This window comes from Acomys russatus, chromosome 18, assembly GCF_903995435.1.
Source record: "Acomys russatus chromosome 18, mAcoRus1.1, whole genome shotgun sequence".
Lineage (NCBI taxonomy): Eukaryota > Metazoa > Chordata > Mammalia > Rodentia > Muridae > Acomys > Acomys russatus.
In genome coordinates, this window is record NC_067154.1 from 9,768,915 (window position 1) to 9,781,336 (window position 12,422).

The following is a 12,422-nucleotide window of genomic DNA, read 5'->3' on the forward strand; positions in this document are numbered from 1 at the left end:
GAAGGCCTGGCTCTGTTTCTCCGGGACTCCAGGCCATGGAATGGTGCCACCTACATTTAGAGTAGTCCTTCCCACCTCAGTTAACTCAATCTAGAAATTCTTTCACAGACAGAGATCTGTTACCTAGGCGACTTGAAATCCCAACAAGTTGACAACCAAGATTAGTCAGCTGTTAATAGTTTGAGTTATACTTTGAGTATAAAACTTGTCCCCAAAGTCTCATGTGTTAGGAACTGCTTGCCAACTGATGGGCTGCCCATGCCCCGTCCTTGATTCTGCATGGAGAGGATGCTGAAGGCTTCCCCCTGTGTTTGGAAGGTCCATTCCTGTCCTTGTCAAACTCTGGTGCTTTGAACACATTTTTCTTCTCACAACCCTCTTTGTATCCTGGATGCTGACACCAGGCTCACTGGGGAACTTCTACCAGTGTCCTCAGAGGAAGATGTCTGGACACCAGAAGGCCAGGGAATAGCAGCAAGTCCACCACACAGAGTGAAACTGGACACACTGCCCACTCAGAGCACCAGGGAACAGCTTTTTACTCTGCTTAGTAAGTGGTCTGGGGAGGAGAGACTCCAGCATACACAGTCTGGACACTGGTACCTCAGAAGCTATGCCCTGGCCTGTGTCCATCGGCTAGTGCCTAGAATAACTACAGTGATAAAAGCTTTTCCATTGAATTTGTTGCTAACTTTTCTTCTAGCTCCCCAACAACTGTACGGTAAACCTTATAGATAAAAACAACAACAACAAAACAAGAAATGATAAATTCTGACAAGGATGGAGTAGACAGAAGGAATCTACACACAATGCTGCTGGAAATAAGTTAGTCTGGCCAATATGGAAGCCAATATGGAAGTTTCTAAAAAAAGAACTAGAAACAGAACTGCCATATGACCCAGCTACACCACTCCTGGGCATATACCCAAAGGACACCAAGCCCTTTCCTACAACGACACATATCCATGCTGATCTCTGCAGCAGCATAACAGCCAGGATGAACAGACTCAATGAGACCAGTGAATGAATTAAGACAATGTCACAGCTGGGCACAGTGGCACTCACCTATAATCCCAACACACCCAGGAAGGCAGAGGCAGGCAGATCTCTGTGAATTTGAGGCCAGCCTGTTCTACGAAGCAAGCCCAGGACAGTCAAGGCTACACAGAGAAACCCTGTCTCAAAAAAAATTTTTTAATTAAAAAAAAAAAAAGAAAAAGAAAATGTCACACACACATACACACACACACTGGAGTATTGTTCATCTGATTTCAGGAGAATGGCAGGAAAAATAGATGGACCTGGAAGATTAGCCAGATTCAGAAACACAAGTGTTGTCAGGTATGGTGGCCCATACCTTTGATCCTAGTACTCAGAAGGCAGAGGCAGGTATGGCTCTGAATCTGAGGCCAGCCTGGTCTACAGAGAGTTCCAGGCCAGACAGGATTATACAGTGAGAACCTGCCTCAAAATAAAAGCAAAACTCAAGTGTCACCCTTTCCTTCACATGCCAGATCTGGAAGAGGAGGAATGGAAGTAGAAGGACGGGTAGAGAGGACGTCATCAGAGTCTGTTACACACACGCCAGGATGATATGCCACAGTGGAATTCATTATCCTGTCCATTTAACGTACACTAATAAAAACTGGTAGTAAAATATACATGACATTAAGTCTACCATCTTAAGCATGTTTAAGTGTACAATTCAGAGGCATTAAGAACTGTAAAGGGGGGTGGGCTGGCTGTAGAGAGAGATGGCTCAGAGGTCAAGAGCTCTGACTGCTCTTCCAAAGGTCCTGAGTTCAATTCCCAACAGCCACATGGTGGCTCGCAACCATGTGTAATGTGATCTGGTGCCCTCATCTGGCCTGCAGGTGTACATGCAGACAGAGCACAGTATTACAAATAAATAAATCTTTAAAAAAACAAAAACAAAAAAAGCAGCCTTCTCTCTACTGCTCACAGTTCTTAGATGGGCAGAGCTTTGTAACACCAGACAGAGAGGAAAGCAAACAGAAGCTTAGCAAGGTGTATACCTCAGGCGCACAGGGAAGAACCCAGAGAAGGAACAAATCTTGAAGAGGTAGTTTAGAGCATCAGCCTTGTGGGGCTGAGAGAAGGCTCGGAGAACCCACCAGACAGCTCAGGACTGCCTGTAACTCCAGCTCTAGCGGGTACAGCACCCTCTCCTGGCCTCCGGCGGGCATTGTATTCACATGCACATACCCACCCCTCACCCCCAGGTCATAGAGGACAGTTCAGCAGTGTGGGACTCACCTTGGTTTGGGTCATGTACACACCCCGCTTTGACCCAGCAACCTGCCTTGAGCTGCGTGCACACCCACTGGGAACAACAGAGGTTTCTCTTCCTCTCACGACCATCAAGATTAGATTCTATTACATTATACTCTTCTGAGTCTGGTAAGAAGATACAGGAATGGGCCACCATACCCTGCTGCATCAGGGTATGTCTTTTAGTGATTTAGGCTGTCTTTTAGTGATTACAGCCCAGTGCATACTGCAGAGCCTGATGCATTAGGCATAATAACAACAACAACAACAACAACAACAACAACAACAACAATAATAATAATAATAAACAAAAGCATGTGAAATTGGTCTAAACTGAATAAATGAGGGAGTGAACTCACACCCTGGGGCCACCTCGACAGAGGCCAGCTCCTACCCAAAGCTGGTGAGTCAGAGAAGAGACTGATCCGTCTGGGCCTGAGGAAATCAGACACTCCCCTACTTGGGCTTGCCACCTTTGCCTTGGCCTGCTGTACCATGAAAGGCAAGGCCCTGCCTTCCCTGGGTGAGTAAACAAACAGCAACCTGAGGAGGTGTGGCTGAGGAGTTCCTTTCTCAGGAACACATGAGGTCCACAGTCCACTCACTGCATGCCACGCTACCCTGCAGCAGTGTCACCATCAGCTGCCGGTCTGCTGACTCTGGAACATGGTGGCTGCTTGTGAGTTTCTGCCTTTAGGGAAGTCTCATGGTGTAGCCCAGACAGACCCAAATCTGGATCCTCCTCCTCCAGCTTCCTCAGTTCTGAGATGACAGTGGGTGAGTGTGCCTACCTAGCATTAAGCTTTTCACATCACACAATCCCAGCACAAGTGCCAAACTACACAACAGAACACTTGCATCCATTGCTGCTCCATCCTGATGTATTTAACTTGGTATGATGACAAATTGCTGTTTTTATTTTTATAAAGAGGGTGTCTCTGTGTAGCCCTGGCCATCCTGGACCTTGCTGTGGGCCACCCGCCTCTACCTCCCAAGTGCTGGGTCTAAAGGCTTGAGCCACCGCTATCTGGCTGTTAAGAGTGAGCCATCAGGCACCAGCCAAGGACAATACAGGCAGTAAACTTTAAACCCCTACCCAAATCTAGCCAATGGGCAGAACATTCTCCACAGTTGAGTGGAGAGTGGAGTATGACTTTCACACGTACTCTGGTGCCTCATATTTGACCATGTCCCCTGGAGGGGGAGACCTGGTGGCACTCAGAGGAAGGACAGCAGGTTACCAAGAAGAGACTTGATACCCTATGAGCATATACAGGGGGAGGAAGTCTCCCTCAGGAACAGTCATAGGGGAGGGGAATACGGGGAAAATGGGAGGGAGGGAGGAATGGGAGAATACAAGGGATAGGATAACCATTGAGATGTAACAAGAATAAATTAATAAAAAACTAAAAAAAAAAAAAAAAAAAAAAAAAGAGTGAGCCATCATGAGCATGCTGGAGAAATGCCGTAACCCCAACACTCTTGAAGCTGAGGCAGGAGGATCATACGTTCCAGGCTAGACTGAGCTACATGTCCCACCCCTCACTCCAACCCACCCCCACCCCAAAAAACATAAAAAACAAGAACAGGAGAGGCAAGAGAGAAGAGAAAGGTGATTACATACCTGTAATTCTAGCACTTGGGAGGCTGAGGGAAGAGGACATGAGGTCCAGGCCTGCCTGGGCTAATAAATAAATAAACAAACAAGCAAATAAAGGAAGGACAAGAAGGAAGGACATTGCTCCTGACACTACCTCTGACCTGTCCGCAACCTCAGACCACATCTTGCCTCTCTCTTCCATCGGTCTTTCCCATCTTCCCGCCAAATGATCCCAAGAATATAAACAACACTCATGGTGGCAGTTGCGTGCTGAGGAAGCATGTCCTACATGACTCTTGTGGCTCCCCAGCCACTGTACTCCAGGGGAGCCATGATGATGGTGGGCTTCTTTCCCCTGACCTAACTGACTCTATCCAAGTAGGAATCCAGAGGGCTTTAGCATGGACGTCAAAGCTCCCTGCTCACCCCAAGAAGGTAAAAGAAGGTTTGCATGGAGACGGAATGCATAGCACCTGTAAAGTGTCAGGGCAGCGCGAGGTCCCCCAGGATCAGAACCAAAGCAGATCAAGGACTGAGTCTGCACCGGTGACAGAGCCAGGGATAAGCATCACAACGGCAGCTGTTATTTTCCTGTCTTCCTGAGGAATCCTGAGCAAGCACTTTGCGATACTATGATTTATAATGACACACACACATCACCCCATTCCCAGCACAGAGCTCATAAGATGCTTAGAATTCCATGTATTATTCATAATAAACCCTTTCAACCCCAGTGTATGCTAATGAGGTGACTCCCGGGAGTTCGGAGCTGGGTCCTGGAACTAAAGTGCTACCACAAGACTGGAAGGTGCAGCCCCACCCATGACTGGGAGGCTGAGGCAAGTGGTTTGAGTCAACTTCCAGGGGCCAAGAAGCTCCTGACTCATGCCCAGGCAATGAGTTTCCCTAAAGGAGGAATTCAGCTTCCAGAGATGAACACATGAGGTGCTGTCAGGGTGGAACTCCAGAGGAGAGATAGGCCATGCCCCTCAAATGATAAGCAGCCACCCCATTACTGAATGGGTAATTCCCTGATCTTTTTGAAAAACAATTTCCCACTGTGTGTGAAAAAAACACACTAGTGGCAGTCAAAAGACAATTTGTGGGAGTTGGTTCCCTCCTTCAAACTAACCCAGTCCCAGGGCCAAAGTGAGGTTGGCCAGCAGGTACCTTTCCTGCTAAGCCAGCGGGTCTCAACCTTCCTAACACTGTGACCCTATTAATATGATTCCTCACGTTGTGGTGACCCCAACCATAAAATTATTTTGTGGCTACTTTCATAACTGTAATTTTGCTACTGTTGTAAATTATAACGTAAATATCTGAGATGCAGGAGATCTGACATGCAACCCTCAAAAGAGCCGTGACCCACAGGGTGACAACCACTGTCTAAGCCCTCTCACCATCACGATTACCCTTTCTCTATGAGACAAGGTGTAAGTCTTCCAGGCTGACCTTGAGCTCATTCTGTAGCTCAGGGTGGCCTTGAACTTGTGATTCTCCTGCCCCAGCCTCCAAATCTGGGATGATGGATGTTGCCATTAGGCCTGGTGGTGTAGCCTCTTATAGTAAAAGGGCACAGGTCAATAGTGTGTGCTCTGCATGTTCAGCACCTTGGGTCTAAGGCCAAGAACAGAAAGACAGACAAAGAGACAGAGACAGAGATGGGGGTGGGGGGCTCTCTGGGAACCTCTGATTTGTAGCCAGTCAGTCAGAAGGTGACACTGAGCTTTGTAGTTGGGGAAGGCTGCTGAGATCCATGTCAACCTAGTGTAGTACTGAGCTGATTTCAGTCACAAGTTGCCCAGAGGGAACCGGAGAATGAGTCACTATGGAGAAATCCACCTCAAGTGGTTGCAGAAACAAACTACAACAGAAGTTGAGATAGAACAGAAACAAGGTGACAAGGTGTTTTCTTCCCAATGTTAAACACAGCTCTTCTGTAAATAGGAAAAAAAAAAAATCAGTATCACTGACCCCACCCCCAGTGCTGAGGATGGAGCCCACAGCCTCCTCCATGCTAGGCAAGTTCTACCACTGTGTTGCATCCCCAAGCCCATAGGGGCACCCCTCACCAGTCTATTTCTTGTGATGAGGTAGCCTAGGTTCTCCATGCACCTCAGGGACCCTTCCCATGTGCATGCCTTCTTTCAGAAGGACTTTCCCCACTGCTAGGCACCATCCAGATGCAGTATTGGTTGGCTCTGGGGCTTACTTTACCTAGTGGATGTGGGAGCCAGGCCCTTATATGACTGAAGTCTTGGCAACAAGAGGCCTCTTGGTGTCTGGCTTTATGCAGCCATGCTGTTGGGAAGCTGATGGCATCTGAGGAGGACTGGGAGGCCCCGTGGGTTTCAGCAGAGGACGGTACTTAGTGCCACGCCAGCTCTCACTTATCTTCCCTAGCAGAGCTCCCATCTGGACAGATTAGCAGCAGAAGGGCCCAGACTCCAGATACATGACCAAGTCTTGGGGATGGGGCTTGGCAAATTGAAAAGGTAACAAGAATATTTGTTAAAACTGACCCTTCTACCTAGCCAGCTCTAGTGAGTTATTAATATCCTGCATCTAGAATCTCCATCCTTTCCTTCCTCTTAAAACAACTTGTCAGCCTTGCAGGGCAGGGGCCAGAACCCTAGGAAGGATTGGAGACCCCCAAGCAAACTGGAAGAGGTGACAGAAAAAGAAAATTAATCTCGTCCACTGTCATTATTGTCCTAAGTTGCTGGTAGAAGCCAGATCTACTCAGTGCATTTGGGGTAGTTCAGGATGGGACCTCTGCTGCCAGGAAAGTCTCCAGACAAGTTAAGATTCATACACTTGGTACAAAGATGGTTCACTCAGGGCAATATGTAAATGTATGGGTTGACTGGATAGTTCATGGGCATGCCGGGGACATTAGGGAAGGACTGAGATGGGGGTGGGGCTGAAACCGGACCTTGAAAATGAACCAGCTTCACTGGGGTCAGGCTGGGGTGTCCTTTAGTGTGGTCATGGAGAAGACAAAGAAGTACAAACATACCAGCTAGGGCACAAGTTGTGTGCGCGTGCTGTGAGACACTCCACCGTCATTTATTTCACCCAGCGCTCCCTGATTCCTCGGGATGGGTCAATGGCCTAAGAACTAACTAATACTTAGTGAGGCCTGCTTAGCACTGCATTGGATAAAGCTCAAGGACATAGGACCTCTAGAGAAATGTGCCTTTCACCAAAGCAGGACCCATGAGAAGCAAGGATCAAGGTGGGTCCTGGCCTAGGCCTCTGCCAACACTTGGTTTGAGGGTAAACACCGCCACACAGGTGGCTCTGTCCTGACTGCTCCCTCAAGCAGGCTACTTACCAGCTCCTGTGCACAACTCCATGCTCAGCCCTGACGAGGCATCACGTGGCCAGTGGTTCTGCCAGTTCACAGAGACACAGGTCTCCTGGGGAAAATCCATGTCAGGAAGTCTGTCTGGGAAGTCGTATTTTCCCCAGCTCTCCTCCACTCCCTTTCAAGTTGCCAGGTCTCCTGCCAGGCTGCTTCCTGGTTCTTCCCTGGCATTTCCACAGTGCCCAGGGGTGAGGTGGGGATGTATACCCATTACACTCCACAGAAATGATGACATTCACCCACCAACTGCTTCAACATGGGAGGGGCTATCTTGGGCTGCTCTAAGGAAAGATAAACAGCCCATGTCCTTACCCTTAATTTACAAGTGGACTGAGTCAAGACGACTTACCAAGGCATCCTCAGCACTCCAGTAACTCAGTGAGGTCAACATGGCCCCCACCCCAACAGACAATTTTGTGCCTCCAGGCCTGCTGTGTGCATGGATATGAGGCCTAGTCAGAACCACTGGGCTACCTGAATGCAGCCCAGCATCACTGGGCCAATAACGCTGGAATCCTATGATGGCTCAGACCTGTAATTACAGTATGCAGGTTCAGGCAGGAGGATCTACAGTTCAGGCCAACATGGGCTACATACCAAGTTCAAGACTGTCCTGAATTATATAGAGAGACCCTATCTTAAAACAAAACAAAAAACCTAGCTGGGATGTTCCTTGGTCCCTGGACAGGATGCAAGAGCATGGCTTAACTCCAATGCTCACACTGAGAAGCACAAGGATGCACACACAGACAGATAGACAGACAGAAGGATGATGCATGAGGGATAGATAGATGATGACAGGTAGATGACAGATAGACACACACACACACTACACACTACACACACACACACACACACACACACACCCATAGATGATGACAGGTAGATGACAGATAGACACACACACACACACACACACCCATAGATGATGACAGGTAGATGACAGATAGACACACACACACACACACACACCCATAGATGATGACAGGTAGAACACACACACACACACACACACACACACACACACACACACACACACACACACCCATAGATGATGACAGGTAGAACACACACACACACACACACACACACACACACACACACACACACACACACACACACACACACACACACACACACACACACACACACACACACACACACACACACACACACACACACACACACACACACACACACACACACACACACACACACACACACACACACACACACACACACACACACACACACACACACACACACACACACACACACACACACACACACACACACACACACACACACACACACACACACACACACACACACACACACACACACACACACACACACACACACACACACACACACACACACACACACACACACACACACACACACACCCTCCTGTGCTAATACAAGTTTGTGGGTTCTGTGGTTTAATTCCCTGAGAGACAAAGAGTGAGTCTGGATATTTTGTTTCAACTATGAGTACAACCTCTTTTATGGTGAAGCATCCCTAAACTGGGCTCTGTGGAGATCAGGAGTGAGTGTTTGCCAAGCAAGTAGGAGGCTTTCAATTCAATCCAGAATAATCTCTTTAAAAAAAAAAAAAAAAAAAAAAAAAAGTAATTCTGAAGTATCCACAGGTTGAAACTTCCAGTCCCACTATAGATCCAACTTAGAACAGCCAGATACCCCAGCCCAGGTCCCAGAGCCAGGCCCTGCTCACACCCCAGCCCAGGTCCCAGAGCCAGGCCCTGCTCACACCCCAGCCCAGGTCCCAGAGCCAGGCCCTGCTCACACCCCAGCCCAGGTCCCAGAGCCAGGCCCTGCTCACACCCCAGCCCAGGTCCCAGAGCCAGGCCCTGCTCACACCCCAGCCCAGGTCCCAGAGCCAGGCCCTGCTCACACCCCAGCCCAGGTCCCAGAGCCAGGTCCTGCTCACACCCCAGCCCAGAGCCAGGCCCTGCTCACACCCTAGCCCAGGTCCCAGAGCCAGGCCCTGCTCAGACCCCAGCCAGGTCCCAGAGCCAGGCCCTGCTGACACCCAGCCCAGGTCCCAGAGCCAGGGCCTGCTCACACCCCAGCCCAGGTCCCAGAGCCAGGCCCTGCTCACACCCCAGCCCAGGTCCCAGAGCCAGGCCCTGCTCACAACCCAGCCCAGGTCCCAGTGCCAGGCCCTGCTCACACCCCAGCCCAGGTCCCAGAGCCAGGCCCTGCTCACACCCCAGCCCAGGTCCCAGAGCCAGGCCCTGCTCACATCCCAGCCCAGGTCCCAGAGCCAGGCCCTGCTCACACCCCAGCCCAGGTCCCAGAGCCAGGCCCTGCTCACACCCCAGCCCAGGTCCCAGAGCCAGGCCCTGCTCACACCCCAGCCCAGGTCCCAGAGCCAGGCCCTGCTCAGACAAGGACATCAGTCTACTTTGCTTTCTCATCGCAACATCCAGGACACCACCCCTTCCATCAGTCTTCACTGCTCGGCTCCAGCAGCAGCAGGAACTCTGGCAGTGGCTGTCAACAACAGTATAGAATGCAAGTGCCCACAAGCATGCAGTGCTCTGCTCCCTGGCTCTGCCTACAAGCCCCGTGTGGTGTTGAGTCTTTATACGACTCATATTTAGGAATCATTATTTGCTCTCATTTCTCATTTGTCCTATGCTTCTTCCCCTTCCAATAAATATATATATTTTTTAATATTTTCCCGTTTCTTTTCTAGCCTAATATGCTCTTCTCCCCCAATCTCAGTGGCATTGGTGATCAAATCTGGCCTCACACATGCTAGGTAGGCACTCTGTCCTGACCTGTATCTCCAGCCTATTATATATTACAAAAATACAAAGAGAAACCCTGTCTTGAAAACAAAAATACATTTAGCTTCACCATGAAGCTCCTGCTCTGTAGTTATCAGAAACATTTACATTTTTACTTGCTTTATTTAAAAACCTATCCTTGCTGGTGAGATGGCTCAGCTGGTAAAGGGACCAGCTGCCAGCCTGCGGACCCATGTTCAATTCCCAGAACCCACACCGTAGAAGAGAACTATCTCCCTCAAATTGTGCATGAACACACACACACACACTCTCTCTCTCTCACACACACACACACACACACACACACACACCAACCACACAGATGAAGATGATCATAAACATGGACTATCTGGGTAAAAGAGTAGATTGGCAGCTGTCTCCATAGGACCTAGTAAAGAGTTATAATGAATAAAACCAGGCTATTTCAAAGGAAGGTGGGACTTTGGGGGGAAAAATTACAATAGCTGAGCAGTAAAGAGAAAAGGATAGGTGAGCCAAAAGAAAGTAAGTCAAGCCAAATTCCAGACATAGCTCCCTGGCAGGGGAGAAGCAGAAGCCTCATCCAAAAGGAAAGGCAGGCAGCCCTGGTGAAGAGCCTGGCAGTTTGGTGAGACAGTGATTGCTCTGGCCATTGGGTCGGAAGAGAAGGGAAATCCCATTCAGCGGCCAGGATCCACCTTGAGAGGAAGCCTACTGTTCAAAATGGAGTTAGCCTGGGGCCAGGAACAAGGAAGCAGCACAGGTCAGGGAGATAGAATCTAGCCTGTCATAGCTGTTGGGTTAAACAGTTCTGGGAGGGCCGGTGTGTGGAGAAGGCAGCGCTACACATGGAGAAGTCAACAAGTACAGGTGGTGGGAGGTTGAGCTCAGGCAAGTGAAGAAAGAGGAAGAGGTGGCCTTGATCTCAGTGCCACCGGGAAGCAGACTCCATCCACTGAGAATAACCTGGGGTCTGACAGCCTGAGCCCAAGGCCAGCAGGATCCACCTGCGGAGCCTGAGAACTTGGAAACTCCAGCTGACCCCTTCAGCAGGAAGGCCAATGTTTGAGAGGTTTGGCTATAGGAAGTCAGCCAACCATCTTACTACTTTCTCTGCTTTAAAAACTTGAAAGAACCCTTTATCTGTGGCATTAGGATCTGGAGAGTTTCAAGGCAGAATCTGATGGAGAAAGGAAGCTACTCAAGCGAGGATGGCTCTGGCAACCATCAAATGGCAGTCCAGGAAAGGCTCGGCACCGCGACAAACCATGGCAAAGTGAGACTCTGCCTGTAAGATCAACTTCCTTCTCCTCCCTGCACATCTAACTGGCATTCTCCAATTTCTGAGGCCCCAGAAACCTGCTCCAACAATATTAAAAGCTGCAAGGAAAAAAAATCAAGTCAGACAAAACAAAATATAATACCAGTTTTCTAATCAGCAACTATAAAAATCAGGAAAGTATAAAAAAAATGGCTCAATCCTTGAAAGTCAGTAACTATCAACCAATACTGTAATATTCAGCAAAGCTATTGGTTATAACTACACAAGACTGACACTCTGCTTACTGTGCCAAGAAGTCAACTATCTTTTTAACTGACATAAAAATAAGGACATGTCAAAGCAAGCACAAACTATGGCAGTTCAAGGCCACTAGGCCTGCACGTCAGCAGAGAGAGAGAAAGAGAGAGAGGGGGGGGGGGGCAAGAGAGCACAGCAAAGAATCATTTTCTTGAGATGGACAAAGAGCAAAGGACAGCTAGGTAAGGAACCCATCATGTCTAACACAGTAAGCCCCTAATATTAACAGGGGACAAAGAAAAATAAACAAACAAAAAACAAAACAGAACCAACCTGAAAAACAAACAAGAAAATCACAGCAACAAGTGAATACTTTTCAACAGTAACCTTCAGTGTAAATGGCTCAACTTGTCAAGAGACGAAGATGCTATTAGATTGAAAAACTAGATCCGCCTATCAGCTGTTTCTAAGAAACACACTTCACTAGCAAAGACACAGACTGAGCATCACAGGATGGGAATAAGCTTATGAAATAAAACCCCAAAGTAAATGAATATAGCTCTTCTGACACCTTGTTATGCAGACTGCAAACCAAAATTAGTCAGAAGAAAACGTTTCCAAGATATAGCAATTATAAACATACACATACCAAGTGCCAGGGCTCCCAATTTCATAAAATACATGCAAATGGGCATAAAAGGTCACCATCAGCCCTGAAATCACAGTGGTACTTCAAAATCCCAGGCTGATCACTGGATAGGTCATCCAAAGTAAATATCAACAAAGATCTTGGAGTTAAATTACAACATAGATCACATGGACTTAACATATGCACAAGATATC

General features: G+C 48.4%; 1 non-coding gene across 1 annotated transcript; it reads left to right on the top strand.

Annotated features, from left to right (window-relative positions):
* The first annotated feature begins 235 nt into the window (after window positions 1-235).
* On the top strand, window positions 236-359 carry LOC127202444 (small nucleolar RNA SNORA71). Its single transcript, XR_007832321.1, has one exon. It is a non-coding gene; the product is annotated as a small nucleolar RNA SNORA71 (small nucleolar RNA).
* The last annotated feature ends 12,063 nt before the right edge of the window (window positions 360-12,422 follow it).